A 17,333-nucleotide genomic window follows, 5' to 3' on the forward strand; every position below is an offset into this window, starting at 1 on the left:
AAAGTACTGTATGTGACTGAGTGGCCATTTTGAGCAAGCTTCCTCTGAAGATGAGGACTATCATGTTGAAAATATTACTGTTAACGTCGTACAAGGGGTGGAGGAGGAAGAGTGTGAAAGTCTTTGGGCCTCATTATGAGGTGGGCGGTAATCCCTTACCGCCCTACTACGAGTTCCCTTTGCAGGTCCTCCCTTAACGCCTGGTTTTACCAGGTGTTAAGGACGGGACCCGCAAAGGGACTTTGGAGCTAATAATGGTACCGCAATTTGCGGTACCGTTATTAGCGCCTTCCCCATTCCCATTGAGCCCTTTGGGGGCTCAATGGGAATGGGGAATGGTCCTGGTGAATGGGGAATTACCGCCCCCGCCAACCTTGGAATGGGGCAGTAATAGCTCCATTAGCCATGGCGGAGTCGGTAAGGATTTGGAGGCAGCCAACCTCCAACCTCGTAATGAGGCCCTTTATGTCTTAATTTGTGTGAATAGTAAGGATGTATCGATGATGGCTGGTTGTGCAGCAAAGATATCTGTTATGCCATAGGAGGTGTTTGAAAATGTTGTGGGAGGTGATTTGAATCCTGGTGGTTATAACCATGACAAGATCAAGCTGTTATGTTATTTCATTGCCCATTTTGGTTTTAAGCATAGGATTGCCCAAGGAAAGGTGTATGTAACGCACAAAGGTGCGACCTTGTTGGTGTGGCGTGATCAAAAGAGATTGCGAATAAGACTGGACCCAAATACATCTGAACAAGTGATGCAGGTGAATAGGTTGGTGTGTGAGAAAACCTTAAAAAGGTTTTCGGAAAAGGAGTGGTGAAGGTTAAGGGCATGAGACAGCAACTCATTTTGAAAAGAGGAAGTGTGCCCGTCACTGCAAAATTTGCAACTTGTCCTTTTGGTGTGAAGAGGGAGGTTGTCAGAACGCTGCTTACCCTCTCGAACCTGCTCCTCACCTGTATCTTCCGGTGCGCTGTTCAGGATTTCGGAGGTCCTCCTCTGGCGTGCATTCTGGGCTTCAGAATCCTTTCTTTCCTTTGCCTTCTTGTCCCTCTTCTCGTGCAAATAAGGTCTGGCTCACTCAGAGGCCACCTTGGCAGGATCTTGGTACCTGACCTCAGAGGACTCCGAGGATCCAAGCATCCAAAACCAGGGAAAAAGCTGTTTGGCAACAAAACACCCTGGGAAGGAGTTTTTATTGTAGATGATTCTTTAAGCGTCTTCCGTCTACTGATGGAATGGCACTGAAGATCTTCCACTGACACAACCTAATAAATATAGTCCTCTCGAGTGTGACACCCTGCTTCAGGCGAGATGGGAAAAACAAAGAGGTGATGGCTGGAAGGTTTAGACTTAATCTTAACCACTGGCAATGCTCTGGGCAACCCTCCAGACCACCGTTCTTCGCCTGCCAAGCCATTACAGAAGGGAAAGACCATATGCAAATCAGGCTTGGCCCCACCCCAGGCGAGATGGGAGTCATAAACAGGAGCCACGGGTGGGTATAGATGAGGACCCAGGGAATCAGAAGCCGATGTCCACTCCTGGTTAGAGCATAGATCTTCCAGCAGCCTCTACTGGTAAGAATTCAGGGAGGCAAGGAAACAGAATGCCGCTGACTGGGAGATACAATAAAGCACTGCCGATCGGTGGACTAGCTTCCGCTCCATTGGAATAAGGCAGGGAGAAGATAACAAGGCAGAAGAAAAGGTAGGAGGAAGGTAGATAGCTGGGGAGAAAGTGAAGAAAGAAGGGAGTAGCAGGTGGCAGCGGAGAGGACCGCCGGAGAAAAGGAAGATTCCGGGAAGGAAAACCAAAGATAGCGTTATCGCGCAGAGCTGAGAGGCGCGCATAGCAATAGTTAGAACAGGGTAAGGTGCTAGAAGCGGAGGCAATAGAGATAAGACAGAAGGAACAAACAAATAGTAGAAACAGTGGTAACAGTCCGATGGGAGCCGTAGTAAGAAGGAAAAAACCCAAACGGTGGCTCCAGAGCGACAGGAAGAAGGGGGATGAGAAAGAGAAAATGGGAAACAGGAAACTACTAGGAACGGAGTAGAAAACTAAAGAAGGGCAGGGAAAACTACTGAGCGGGCAACTAGTAAAGTGAAGAAAAACAACTGTGGGTGACACAGCAGCGTTGAGGAATTTCCGGACGGATACAACGCACTGTCAAGGGGGCGTGACACAATGATATACTTGCCGGCGGCCATGTTGGTGGAAGACTAGACCGCCCCACCAGTTCTAGTGTCGACTCAATGCTTCCAGTAATGCCATAGTTTCCAGGGGCGAAGCCTGACAGAGGTTGAGAAGCTACAGAAATAAGTGTGATTGAAAGGCAGGCGGTGTGCAGTGGATTTCGCCAATCGGGTCTTGAAGAAGCCATCAGGGGAGTTGCAGTTGTGTGCTGACATGCAAGAGTTGAATGTGTGAGTTGTGGTGGAAAGGCACCCATTGCCAAATATGAATGAGCTGCTTGCAATGGTGGGTGGAGGAAATGTATTTTCAGCGTTGGATATGGCCTCTGCATATCACCAGATTGAATTGAAAGAGGAATATAGAAAGCTAACAATAACGCATGAAGGAATTTTCCACTTTCAGAGGATGCCATTTGGTCTTGTATTGGCATCGGCAGTATTCCAAAAAGGTAATGGATAAATTGTGCAAAGGGATGAAAGGTGTATTCTGTTTTCAGGATGATGTGTTAATTTGTGGTAGAATGGAGAATGAGCATGATATCATTCTAGAGCGGGCGTTGGAGATTTTTTAACAGAGAGGAGTGATGCTGAGAGAGAAGTGTGTGTTTAGAAGAGACAAGGTGCAATAGCTTGGTCATGCCTTCGGACTTGGCGCGCTCTATAAGCTTCGAAATAAATAAATGAAGAAATAAATAAATAAATGAAGTGCTGGGGTATGATATAAGACCAAAGAGTGAGATGGTTGATGCAATTAAAAAAAGTGGAGAGGCCAAATCCAAAGGAGAGCTACGTTCTTTCTTAGGAATGATAGAATTTTATCAGTAATTTGTTCAAGACTTTGCTCATAAAGTGACTGTAATGAGGAAGCTGCTAAAAAAAGGAAGAATTTGTGTGGAGTGATCTGTGTGAGAGGACCTTTCTGGGACAAAACTGGAAATTAATTTGGCAGAGGACTTGAAATGTTTTGACACAAGGAGGAATAGTTTGGTTACGGTTGATGCAAGCGATGGTGTAGGGGCGGTTTTCTCGCAGATAAAAGCGGATGGATGGAGAGGAATAGATTGTAGTTCATGCATATGGGGTGTTGAGAGGTCCAGAGAAAAACTATTCTGTTTTGGAAAAGGAGGCCTTGGTGTGCAATTGGGCAGTGGAAAGATTACATAACTTTGTGTGAGGTATGGAGTTTGTTATACGGACTGACCATAAACCTCTAAAATGTATTTTTGAATCAAAAGGTTTGAGTAAAGTATCAAGACCTGTGGCTAGCTAGATGACAAGGATGCAGCCATAAGTTTCATGTAGAGGTCATTCCAGGTTGTGAAAATGTGTCAGCCGATAATTTGTCAAGGTTGAGATTGCAAGAAGAAGAAGAGGGCTTTGTGGACTTTTCTGACATGGTGTTCATAAACCATGATGGCATGGTGATCAAGGAGGAGTGGCTAGAGGCTGTGAACCATGATGAGGCCGTAGTGCATGTTAAACCTTATCTGGAATCTGGATGGCTGCGTAAGTGAAAGTTAAGTCAAGGTGAAAGGTTTTTTGGGGAGGTTTGTGATGAGTTGTGTTTGGTAGGAGGTTTGGTGAATCCCTGGGATCATATAGTTGTTCCCTCGTCTATCCGTAATATGATTGTTGACTTTGCACATGAGGGACATGTAGGAGTGTCTTGTACTAAAGCCGTGTTAAGAGGAGCATATTGGTGGCTTGATAATGGTTGGGATGAGGAGAAGAAGCTGGCAGATTGTCTGTAATGTGCTAAGGTGGGAAAAGAGGAATTTGCTGGAGTTCAACCTCTGGCACAGGTTAGTGTGCCTGAGAAGGTTTGGGGCGCCTTGGCCATAGATATTCTAGGTCCAAATGTAATGGGAGGAGGTTGCGGTACATGTATTATTGTGCTAATTGACTTGTTGTCTTGATGGACAAAATATAAAATTGTGAAAGAGACCTGTGGAGAAACGGTGGTGGAATTTATTTACGAGGTGTTTGTGAGCGATGGGGTGCCTGGCAGTATTCTGATTGAGAGAATGTATGCACTGTGTATGTCACTGAATGCTTTCATGGGTGTTAGCCTGTTTGAAATGACGAGGGGCTGGAAGGCTACTACAAAAGTGGTTCTGCCTGGGCTGGGAAGGGCGACATAATCAGATTGTGTGGTGGAGGAATTGAGAAGTAAAGTGAGTTAAAAAAAAAGCAGAGTGGGTGTTGAAGGAGAATGGTAAGAGAGGAAAGGAGTTGTTGATTCAGTGTGGAGATTGGGTGAGGATCAAGAAGGGTGTGGTGAGAAGAAAGGGAGATTTCTTGTGTTCTGAACCCTTTCAGATTGAGGGTGTGATGAATGGGACGGTGAGAGTAAGAGGGGGTCAAGTGTGGAACAAGAATAGGGTTGCGGTTGCAAGAAGGAGGTGTGGTGGTTAAAGGAGAGGAGATGTGTTTTTTAGTATCTTGGAACATGGAATGTAGGCATGGAATGTATACAGGGAAATTAAGCTCTGCATTCTGGATGGCAATTGGAGAAATGGAGCTGGATTGCGGAGGCTGTGCTCGGGGTCTTTACATGGATACTTAATAAACTTGTTATGAAGCTTACCGTTACATGTCTGCAATGCGTCAGTCATACCAATAAGATACTCCCTATTTGGTGAGGTGTGCCCAGCAGCCATGCAGCGAAGCTGCACTCTGTGAGAGCTCCTGCAAGATCCCAACAAAGATAGTAATAGCGAAAACCTGGAAATGACGGTGACCCCAGAAACATAGCAGGAGAGAGCCAAAAATACCCAGATCGTGAGGCGAGGAGGTGAGTGGAGAAGGAGAGCCACTGGCAGAGAGAAGCGGCCTGGAAAAGAGCATCAGGGGCTCCTGACAGAGCACACAGAAGAGCGGAGGAAGCTTGCCCAGGACCGTGCCAGTGGAAGAGGGAACTGGCAACGCGCCATGGCAGGAGGAGCATGAGCAAGAGGATGACTAAATGGCTGGGGAGTCCCTCAGCACTACAGCAGGAAAGCCAGGGCGGTCCGGGTGAGAAGGAGAATGCAATACTGAGAGGCTAGGCTCAGGGACACAGAGAGTGAGGAGGCGTCGGAAAGCTGGAGAGACCTGGGAACCTAACACACCCAGGGATGTTCGGTGGCGGAATGTGTATACAGATGAAAGAGGAGCCCCGGTGTATACAGATGAAAGAGGAGCCCCGGGGAGTGCGCACAGCTGCAACTCTTCCCGCAGAGATCAAGGCTCCAACAGAGAGTGGGAGGCGCCCTCTATAGTGCTGGCGACCCCCCACAGTGTGTGGACCTGGGTGGTGCCTGCCCAGAGGAGCAAGAGAGCAGGGCACAGAGCACTGGGGATGCCGAACTGGAGTTGAGTGCAGCGCAATGGCCAGTGCAGAGGAACAAAGGAGGCACAGAGTGAACTACTGGTGTGAGGGACCCGAGCACCACAAATTGCTGCACCCCAAGGACCACAGCAACAGAGGCTAAGAGGAGATGAGAGGTGGAGCATAGGGAGCAGTGGAGCACTGCTGTTGGGGACACTGGACGGGGGGCACCCTACGTTGAGAGTGCTTGATGGAAGGTCACCATCAGGGCAAGAGGCACAAGCTAGACCAGGCGCCTGTGAGGCCCAAGAATACTGCAGGCTAGACGGAGGGGCCAGGAAACACATAGAATCCAGTTAAAGGATAACGCAGGGGCAAAGGAGCTCATACGGTGCCCCCCGTAACATTACGAGAGACAATGAACAAGGGCAAGGCAGGCCCCGGCAGGGAGACATTGAGACTGAGTGAGCTGAATCTGGCCCGGTAAATGTGAATGTGAGATTACCTATGTGCAGAGACAACCTGACACCACCAGCACACACACTCTAGCACATACTGTTGTCAGGAGACTTCCAAAGTATGCAAAGAACAAACTGAGATGGCGGATAAGCAGAAGAAAAAACAAGGGCAAACAAAGGGTCATGGACGCCTACACCAGTACGGAGGAAGGCAACTCGAGCCAACGGGGAACTACAGAGATGGAGACCACCTGCCACTGGTGCACTTGCAGGAAGAGGTACCGATCTTAGTGGACATAGCGGCCCTGAAGGCAACAATGGAACATAAAATAGATGCTGTCATAGTGGATGTGGGTTTATTAAGGCAAGATGTCAGGGGTCTGGCAGAACGTCTGGGGACAGCTGAGCAGCAGATACAAGATAACGCAGGGCACATTGTGGGGACCAAGACGAAGGTGGAAGACCTAATTGACAGAGTGCAAGCCCTAGAAAGGCACATAGAAGATGCAGATGGAAGAGCCCACAGCAACAATGTAGGGATCCTTGGCCTCCCGGAGGGGGAGGTGGGCAGAGATGTGACGGCGTATATCAAAACATTGCTCCTGCAAGAGGTGAGCCTAGGCATGTTGACACTGGGGTTCTCAGTGGAACGTGCACATAGATCGTTAGCAAGAACACCCCGCCAGGAGCACCCCCAAGGCCAATAATAGCAAAGAACATGAATTACAAAGACAGGGAGAGGATATTGGCCTTCTCCAGAGAAGGTGGAATCATCACCAGGAGGGGCCTGCAAAACTGGCAATATACCCGGACTATGCTGCTCTTATGCAGCGCAGGCGAGTGATGTTTGGACCCAGCAAAGAGAGACTACGGAGAGCGGAGATACTGTACATGCTAATATACTCAGCCAAATTGAAAATCCTTCATAAAGGCAAATCTCACTTCTAGAACGCAGAGGCGGCCCAAGCCTGGATGAACAGACAGGGGATTCAGCAACTTCCGAGCAGATGACATAATGTGCCATGACTCTCTCAGAAAACAAAGAAGAGAGTCGAAGGGAGTCACGGCTTGCAGTTGAAGACGAAAGATGCTCAAACTAGTGCAGGAGCACACAAGTGTGCGACACCGAGCTGGAAGAAAGATGCCCTGACGACAGCCACTGTGGGCAACTGGCACGGACTCCAAAGATATTTGTCTTAGATGACAGTTTTGGGGCATCAAGCTGCTATCTTTTACCTGGGAGAGGAGGGAGCGGGAAAGGTGGCTGCGCCTGAGCAGGCATGTTACTGCTGGCCAGTCTTGGTTAGCATTGTTTGGGGATTTTTGAGAGGTTTGTTAAGGAGGGGGAGATGGGGGAGAAGACAGATGGGTCAGAATAAATCTAGCACTACTGAGTTGCTACTAGGTCCTAAGGGAAGTGCGGGGGACGCCCTTATGGTTGCAAGGTATTTGGGGAAGGGATGGGAGGGGGAAAGAGGATCAAGAGGTAGGGAGACAGGTGAGGGGTCTAATAGGCTGATCCATGAGCAGTGGGAATCCAATGGGGTGGCATGCCAATGCTGACTGCAGTGGGACGGGGGAGACTGGGGAACTGTTGGGCAGACGAAAGTGGTGATGGGATATCCGGTTGCATACGTCCATGATAAAAGATAGAGGGGTGGGCATACTCACGTGGAACATCAGAGGGCTCAATAACTATGTGAAAAGTTGTGAATACATACATACCTGGTAAAGAAGGGCATACAGGTGGCAATGCTACAGGAAATGCACCTCACAGTGGACCGACAAGCCACTATGGCTTGGAAGTGAGGGGGGGGGTGCAAGACCTACGGTCTCCCTTTTCTGCATATGCAAGGGGGATCCTGGTTTGAATAGCCCCAACTGCCCCCTTCCACTTGCTGGAATACAGAAAAGATGATGAGGTTAGGCTGGTAGTGGTGCACAGCCTGTGGGACAATAGGGAAGTTTGCTTCGTGAACGCATATGCCGCAAACCACAATGCCTCAGTGTTTTTTCAGGTTATTATATTCTAAGCTAGGGGTACAGGGAGTCAGCATGGGTGAGAGGTGGGAACTTTAACTGCACACTCAATCCGATACTGGATAGGTCAGACACGAAATATCAAAAGTCGGCTAGTCGATGTCTGGAGGGAGACACAAGGTGAGAGACAGGATTATTCTCACTTTTCGGCCGCCCTTGCAGTGCACACAAGGATAGACTACATTTTTACGGGAAGGGAAATTCTGGGAGAATTTGGAGGTCATTACGACCCAGGCGGTAAGTATCTGATATTACCGCTATGGCGTAATGAACGTTTACGCCGTGGATCGATGGCAGAAAGAGCGTCACATTCCGACCCATCGCGCACGAGCATTTCGCCATGGCGGTAATGTAAATTACGCCATGGCGGAAACGGCCCCTACCGGCATCGTACGCTGCGCAAGATGCACTACCGCCACCCATCTTAGCGGCGACCGTAGTGAGCGGACACCGTAGTTAGCGGTGACCGTAATTAGCGGTCACCGTAAATAAGCGGAACCGGAAGTAGCGTCATCGCGTCGGAACGGGAAACAGCATGGCGGCCATCTTGAAAAACACAATCCATTGCCATCCTCCCCAACCATACCAGTTCCAACCCTGAGACCTGTCCCAACCCATCACCCACCCAATTACCTACATAAAAATGCCCAAAGTTGTGAAGAAGGCATGCGATCGGCAGCGCCAGGACCAATTTTCTCGGGAGGAAATGACCATGCTCGCTGAGACTCTTCAGGACAATGCTGCCGTAGTATTTTCTACGCAAATGACCAGGCCGGCAATAGCCAAAAAAAAGGCCATATGGTCCCTGGTGGCAGAGCGTGTCAGTGCGGTGGGGACCGTACCCCGCAACCCACAGCAGTGCAGGAAGCGGTGGGATGACCTGAGGCTCCGCGTCAGAAGCATCATCTCCGCTAATCGCAACCTGGGCCTGGCTACTGGGGGAGGATCTGACTCCCCAATCAAACTCCAACCATGGGAGGAAATATGCGCCAGCACAATAGGCATGGAAGGCATCGAAGGTGTAGGAGGGATGGAAAGAGGAGCGCCGACATCAGACGGTAAAGGTAGGTGCTTCAAATCAAGACATGCTATAGTCACTGAAGTCCATTCATGTGTAGCACAATGTTGCCCTAGAGTGTAAATGCAACACATCAGCTGGACACTGCCCACAGCCACATGCGACCTCCACCCTGTATACATGTAGCATGCACACCCTAACTGCAGCCACCCACATACCGCCATCCTTATTCCACACAAAAAGGAGACAACCTGCATGCCCCTGCCTCAAATGTGCCTCATCTAGTGACCAAAATCATGTCAATCATTGCCATTCCAATGTCCGCAGACCCATCAATAACGCTCTCCCTCCTTTGCTCCACCACAGGCTCAGAATCCAACCCCGAGGATGAGGACACCCCTGCCACAAAAAAAGCCAAGAGGGCCAAGACCACCGTGCACAGACCCTCCACCTCAGCTGCAGTGAGCCAGACCCCGCAGCAGGCAAAATCCTCTGCCAGCACACAGGACGGGCCACCGACAGGCACCCCAGCAGGCAGCAGGCCAGCAGCACCACACGTCCCCACATAGTCCACCAACGAAGGCACCGCTTCTGCAGGCAACAGCACCATAGGGGAAACAGCTGCCATTGCAGCATGCTCTGACTCCGAGACAGAGGAGCCTGATGTTGGACGCCCCACTGACCTGCCTCATTCCCCCTGTTTGTCCCATACCAGCCCCCATGAGGATCCCACACAGGGGCACCCAGAGGAAGAGGACTGGCCATCCACCCCATGCCCCGCTGAAAGTCCACAGGAGGGGAGCAGCCCCTCCGTGACACCACCTGCAATGGGCATGGCCCAGCAGAGGCAACAGTCCCTTGAGGATGTCATTGCACGTCAGCAACAGCTGTCCACGCTCCTCAATGAGCATGCTGCGGAATGTGGTGGGGCTAGGGCAGCCATAGAACAATTTACGGAGACCCTAAGGTCCGAAATTGAGCGGAGCACGGAGACCCTGAGGGCTGCAATGCAGTCCACCTCAAGGGACATTTGTGGGGAACTTGCCGCCGTGCGCCATGTGCTCTCAGAGCTGTCCCACACCCTTCAGGACATGTATGCACGTGAGCAGCCAGGGACATCCTCCGCTGCCAGTTCTGCCCAAAGCAGCCCCGTCCGACGATCAGGACGGAACCTGCGCTCGGGTGCCCCGGGGGCCGGGAGAGGGGGCTTGCAATAGCGTGTGCCCACTGTTACAGGCATCTTTAGCCACTCATAGGGTGTGTGTTGGGTTGTTCAGGGGGGAGGGGGGAGGGGGAAGGGGGTGTGTTGGGGTGTTCAGGGGGAGGGGGAAGGGGGAGTGGGGGTGTTGGGGTGTTCAGGGGGGAGGGGGAGGGGGTGTGTTGGGGTGTTCAGGGGAAGGGGGAGGGGGGAGGGGGTGTGTTGAGGTGTTCAGGGGGAGGGGGGAGGGGGTGTGTCACAACAATTTACAATTGAAATACACATTTTCCTTTTTCCCAAATCAAATGTGTGGACATTTTCATTGCGTATGTGTGCTTTATTGGTGTACAGTCCACAGTGTGCATGACCCAGAGACACACAGTGCCCCAAGTGCCGTCTCCATGTGATACACACCAGCCGTGTGTGCTAGAAGCATTGGTTGATGATATTTTGACGCATTTCACGCCCCTCCTGTGCATCGCCTCCTCCATGAGGTGCGGTCCCATCTGCACCCTCCTCATCCTCATCGTCAGGTGGTTGCAGTTCTGCGTCAGGGGGCAGGGGCACATTTCGTCTGACGCACATATTGTGTAGCATGACACATGCCATGACCATCTTTTCCACCTTCTCATGGCGGTACAGGAGTGCCCCGCCAGACCTGCTGAGGCAGCGAAACCGTGCCTTCAAGAGGCCGAATGCCTGCTCAACGACCACACGGGTACGTGTATGTGCACGGTTGAAGTCCTCCTCGTGCTGGTTCTGTGGGTTCCGGACTGGTGTAAGGAGCCACCTCTTCAGGGGATAGCCTGCATCACCTGTATGTGGGCGAGAATGTATGTGTCAGCCATGACGTCTAATTCAGAACCTGATATGCCACCATGGCTTGCATCCAACTGTTACTTTGGACCACTTCTAAATGCACTAATTGATTCACACTATGCGACCGGTATATGCTCATGGCTCTCATGGCCTGTTTTGCATGCCATCAACCAATGTATGCAGAGGGGTCGAGTGCCTTGTGAGTGCCCATCCACTGTGTTCGTTCATGCCGTTTGTTTTGGTGGCCTGGCACGTGTCCTGTGATGTCAATGCTCACATCATTGCAACATTGCTGTCGGCCTCATCATGACCCCAGTGAGCAATACTGATGTTGATAGGGACATTTTGGGGGCCCTGTTGTCTGTGTAATGGTGTGTTGATGTTTCTGTCCGTCATGTGCCTCCTTCGTGCGCAGTTATGGGGGACAGGCCTTTCGGTTGATGGTGTTTGGTGACGTGCATGTAGGTGCATTTCGTTGTAGTCAATGTGATCTGAATTGGTACAATGCACTTGCAGATGGTTGTGTCATGGTTGGGACACGACCTCATTCACATGGTAGGGCTGCATACATCATGTATTGGGTTTACTGGTGTTGGGTGAAGTTTGAGTTGCTTTAGGGTATGATCTGGCTCCGTTGTCTCTGCTACTCACAGCCAGGTGGAGTATGCATCATCCCCCCCCTTTCAGCCAGGTGGAGTATGCATCATTCCCCCCCCCCCTTTCAGCCAGGTGGAGTATGCATCATCCCCCCCCCTTTCAGCCCGGTGGAGTATGCATCATACCCCCCCTTTCAGCCAGGTGGAGTATGCATCATTCCCCCCCCTTTCAGCCCAGTGGAGTATGCATCATTCCTCCCCCCTTTTAGCCCAGTGGAGTATGCATCATCCCCCCCCTTTCAGCCAGGTGGAGTATGCATCATTCCCCCCCCCCCCTTTCAGCCAGGTGGAGTATGCATTGGTACGTCGTTCACCTACCCACTTCACATTTCCATGGTCATGACATTAGACTCACCGAGTAGCCAGGATCTTGGGCCTGCATGTCGCTCCATGTAGCGTGGTATTGTGGAGTTCCTCAGGACCATTGAATCATGGGTTGCTCCGGGGAATCGGGCACAACAATGTGTGATGATCCTGTTGGAGTCACAGACCATTTGCACGTTGATTGAGTGGAATTGTTTCCGGTTGCGGTACGGTACCTCCATGGCATGTGGAACCACCAATTCCACATGGGTGCAGTCGATGGCACCAATGCAACCAGGTATGCCGGCTAGTGCATGGAAACCCACTTTGGTGTTTGCAATCTCCTGGGCAGTCCGTGGTAATGAGATGTGGTCGTCTGTGTGCTTGAGGAGGGCATCGAGCACTTGGATAAGTGTACGTGAGAATAATGGTTGTGAAATGCCATGCAAGTGCCCCACTGTGTGCTGGTAGGTGCCTGTGGCCAGGAAGTGGAGTACAGACACTACCTTCAGTAGGGGTGGGATGGCGGTTGGTGTTTCTATCATGCTGACAATGTCGTTGTGTGTCATGTCTACGATGGCGGTGATGGTGTCCCGGTCCAAACGGTACAGGGTGTGGATCTGCTCAGCAGTGAGGTTGAATGGACTGGCTCTGATGCGTGGGATTGGGGGCTGCCTGCATAGTGGCACTGGCTGTGCTTGTGGGGCTTGCTGGCCCTGCCTTTCCCTCCTTCTCCTCCTGCGTCTCCTCTGTGCTGCCTGTTGTTGTTGTTGTTGTTGTTGTTATTGTAGCACTTGCATTGCTATCAGGTCCTCCAGCCCCAACATTGCTAGTTCTATTGGTATCATTGTGGAGTGTGACTGGGTGTGGGAAGGGGTGGGGTGTGCTCTTTTTGTACTTCCTAAGTCTGTATTGCCTCCACCTGTGCTGTTTCTGTGCACCTGTGGCAGCTGGATTCACTTTACATGGCCATTTACGGCTGGTTCGCGATGGCGTAATTAGCACCATGGCGGTAAGGTACTTAACGGGCTGGGTGATGGCGTTAGGTGCATGTCCGCTTGGGTCGGCATTCGCGTACCTTTCTGCTATGCCGGTAATTACGGTGTGGGAGGTCGCGTGCGCGCGTCCTTGGAGCAGTTAGCAGCAGCGTTAACTACGATGCCGCTAATGGCATTGTAGTTAACGGTCACGGGTCATAATCGGACCTAGCGGAAAACGATGGCGGTAATCATTTACCGCCATCGTTTTTCACTTAGCGCCAGGGTCGTAATGAGGGCCTTTGTGTACACAGAATACAGCGCAAGGGGCTATCAGCTAACGTCCCACTCCTGGCGACATGGCAAACTTATGCCCCGAGACCCTGAATACCTACTTGGCGGTTGTGGGCTGAAGCCTTACAAGATGGAGCTTTTAGGGAACACCCAGAAAAGCAAACTGAAGAGTACTTCAATATTAACACGGGTAGCATAGAGAAATCAGGCACACTATGGGGTACATTCAAGGTGGTGATGAGAGGAGCGGCGATAGGGAAAATGGGAGGGCTCAGAAAAGAAATCCTGGGGACCCTGGAGGAGTTTAAGAAGGAGTTGGCGGAGAAGGGAGACACTGTGGGAGGTTCACAGGGGAAGCCTGGGGAATTGTTAGAATTGAGGTAGACATATATGGGCGAATGGGAGAGGCTGGGGAGACTATATTTTGCTAAATACACCCAAGATGGGAAGGGTGCCAAGCCAGGGAGAATGTTGGCGTGGCTATGCAGGTGAGAGGAGCCAAAGGACATGATCAGAGCGGTAACTGATGATAAAGGGGAGGTGATCAGGACTCAAGTTAAGATCAATGACATGTTCCTGAAATACTATAAATCTCCGTACTCTGACACTGAGTCTGGTCTGGCCAAAGGTGTGGAGGATTCCCTAGCCCAAATAGAGCTACCAAGGCTAACAACAGAACAGATAGACAGGTTAGATGCGCCCTGACATTAGAGGAAATAAGGGAGGTGATCAGGGACCTCCTGACAGCCAAAACCCTGGGGCTAGGCGGACTCCCAGGGGAGTTCTACAAAGCATATGGGGGCATAGTAGTGCTTAAACTGCTGGTGGTCTTTACAGTGGTGTATGAACTGGAAGTGCTCCCCAACAGCTTACAGGAAACTACGAGAGTACTTATCCTTAAACCAGGCAAGCCCTCACATAACTGTGGATCATACAGACCTCTCCCAATGGCAAATCAAGACTGCAAAATCTCGACAACTGCACTGGCAAACAAGCTTAGAATAGTAATAGGAGATTTGGTCCACAGAGATCAAACCGGGTATGCCCCGGGGCGTAGTATGACATGGAAGCTGAGAAGGCTACATCACATTATAAATAGCACTCTAGAGGAGCAGCTGTATACCTCTATAGGAGATCCTGCCCCCCTACATCCTCTATATTGGAGACATGAAACTTTGCAGTTCTTGACACCAGCCATTGTGCCAATACCGCAGCGAGTGTCTGGACGAAGATACCCATTAAGAGAACCTTATCAAATGTACCCCCCGAAGTGACGATAACCTGCGGCAGGAACTCTGTGAAGGAATATGAAAAGGAGCAAAGAAGAAGTGCTAGTGACATCATAAAAAGAGGTGCACAATGTTTCAAGGCACTGGCTGAAGATGATGTATGGATCCTAGAGGGCTAACGGTGAAGTAAGGATCAAGTGAACTCTCAAGTATGAAAGAAGAAGATTACACGTGACCAAAGTGCTGTAGAAAACAACCGTTCAACAAATGTACAGACACTGAAATGCAAGGTAGATTAAGTCATCATAGAAGCCAGATATAAGTAGTGAATAGAATGCAGGCGAAGCTGCCATTATATAGAAACTGGACATTGGTATCATAAATTAAGTAAGTCAGAACCCATGAAGCGGGAATGGAAAACTGTGTCACAGCAAGAATAATAGGCTCATGGAACTGGATAGCAAGGCTGCCTGGCCCGGAGTCAAGATTCAAGAAGCAAGGTCTGCTATCTTTTCTGAAGAAGAATGAGTATGCAGACGATGATCCTTCTCACATTAAGGTGCAAAAAAGAACACAAAGGATGCTAAGCTTTAATTCATTTAGAGCATTTAAAAGCTGCAAAATGGACCAAAAGCATGGTCTCCTGTCACGTGAGCCAAGGATGGAAATAAAGCTTGAACTAGGAGTTCCAGACACAATAGCGAGTGCCCTCACTACCATGCATTCTCAAGACAAGGATACTCTGCAAAGCCAAGTACAAAGACAATTTCATAGCAGAAGGCATGGGCAATGAGAGATGCTGGGCTAATTGGGTGGTGAGGTAATTTCATGTCCTATCTCCTTGCACCTGTATCTGGGCTTACATGCTGCTAAATGAACCAAATGTTCCAGACATGGCACAACCATGTCAACCAATTATATCAGTCCATATAATGATGGACCTTATCATTTGAAGACCAATGGGAAATGGTGTACCTAAATGTTTCTGAAATAACGTGGTTGTAGATGTAGGCAAAAGTTGTCTACCTGATAACGGACAGTCAATTACGATCCTAGGTACTATAGAAATGTATACTTAGATGTCTCCCTTAACCAATCCCAATCTTTGATAGGTTTTTCACTATTGCCACGTAGTATGATGTCACTCTAACGCATTATTTAGTATAAGGACCATATTTTGTGTGAAGATCATTGAGGGACTGAGCGGACGCCTGTTCAAGTGCGTTGTAACCTCCCAGTTTTAGATAATTCTTAATAAAACAGTTATTTTCCATCTTCCTAAGTTGGTTCTGTTATTTGAACTCAGAATGAATCTGGTGTGATCCCATCCATTCCATATGCATGTTCCTAAGGGCCATAAACTCAGCACTAACCAGATGAACAAGGGCTGCATGGTGGCATAGTTGGATGCGGTAAAAGCCTTCGACTCTGTCTGCTGGGACTGGTTGCTGGTGACCCTGAAGCGATTTGGGATTGGCAAAAACTTTCTAAAATGTGTTTCACTGATCTACACAGCTCCCATGGTGACAGTGAAGATGGGTAGGCAAATATCAGAGGCATGGGATGTACAGAACAAAACTAAGCAGGGGTGCCCCCTGTCACTGATGTTGTACATTCTGGCGTTGGAGCCCTTAGCAGTGTTCCTCAAGATGGAGTACGAGGATGCAGGGATCAAGATATACGAGGTGACACATTTAGTGTCTCTGTATGCAGATGCCATCTTGCTGTACGTCACCAGGCAAGAGGAGAACTTGCAATACCTACTAGACATCATAGACCAATTTGGTACCCTTCCGGGTATACTGTGAACTGGGAGAAATCCAGACTGTTCTCACTTGCAACGCTGAGGGGCCTAGAAGAAAGGGAACTGCCATGCTGGGGTCTGCAGTGGGAGACTGAAAATCTTTTGTTACCTATGTATTAATGTGTTGCATGATCCAACGGAGGGGCATAGGGACAATATATTGAGGGCGGTTAAGGGCATACCCAACTCGATGGGATTGTGGAGGAGGCTGCCACTTGGGGTGCCAGGTAGAGTGGCCCTCCTGAAGATGGTCGTACATCCTCGTCTCCTCTACTGCTTTTTTAACATACCTTATAATATACACAGAGGATTCTTCTAGCAACTAAACACGATGGCCAGGGAATTCATGTGAGAGAGGGGACGGAATAGAGTGGCCTTGCGTACATTATAGAGGGACTACGGGCGGAATGAAAGTACCCAACTTTGAGTGCTATTACCTAGCAGGATATATGCCGTTTGTGGCAAACTGGTTGGCGGATGAAGCAATGCAAGACACCTGGTTGCTGCAGCCGGCCCTAGGCATACAATTCCTAAAAGAAGTCTTACGGGTGAAAAAATGACTTTGGCAAGACCTGCAGGCTTGATAAAACTAGGCAGGGAAGTCGGGGGGAGGGCCTGGAAGTTCTTGGAAGCCTTGGACCCGTGCACCATGTGTGTCCTCTTGATGTGGGTTGTGGGAGAGCAGCAGGTAGTTCTGGGAGAACTGAGGAGACAATGGGAGAGTAGAGGAGTAGCTGCAGTGGGAGACCTACTGCTAGAAGGCAAGGCTATAGACTTCCAAACCCTTGTGAGGGTACGGTATTCACAGAGGCCAGTTTTTACTATACCTAGGCATGGTTAGACAAATTGAAAAAAGATGGCTAGGCCCACAGGAGTTGGTGGACTTCAATGAGGCCCTAGAAACCATATATGATGTTTCAGAGGGGGGAACATATGGTCTCTAGGCTGTACGACTGATTCCTGGAGAGTTTTGCTATCGATGAGCTGAGTGTGAGAGGAAAGTGGGAACTTGATATGGGAAGGGTTTT

The 17,333-nt window shown here is 49.8% G+C and overlaps 1 protein-coding gene across 2 annotated transcripts in view; it reads right to left on the reverse strand.

Annotated features, from left to right (window-relative positions):
• Nucleotides 1-17,333, reverse strand: part of CPA6 (carboxypeptidase A6) — a 1,211,288-nt gene that overhangs the window by 1,084,074 nt on the left and 109,881 nt on the right. The window lies entirely within an intron of this gene.

Source organism: Ambystoma mexicanum, chromosome 5q, assembly GCF_040938575.1.
Source record: "Ambystoma mexicanum isolate Mex_15411 chromosome 5q, UKY_AmexF1_1, whole genome shotgun sequence".
Classification (NCBI taxonomy): domain Eukaryota; kingdom Metazoa; phylum Chordata; class Amphibia; order Caudata; family Ambystomatidae; genus Ambystoma; species Ambystoma mexicanum.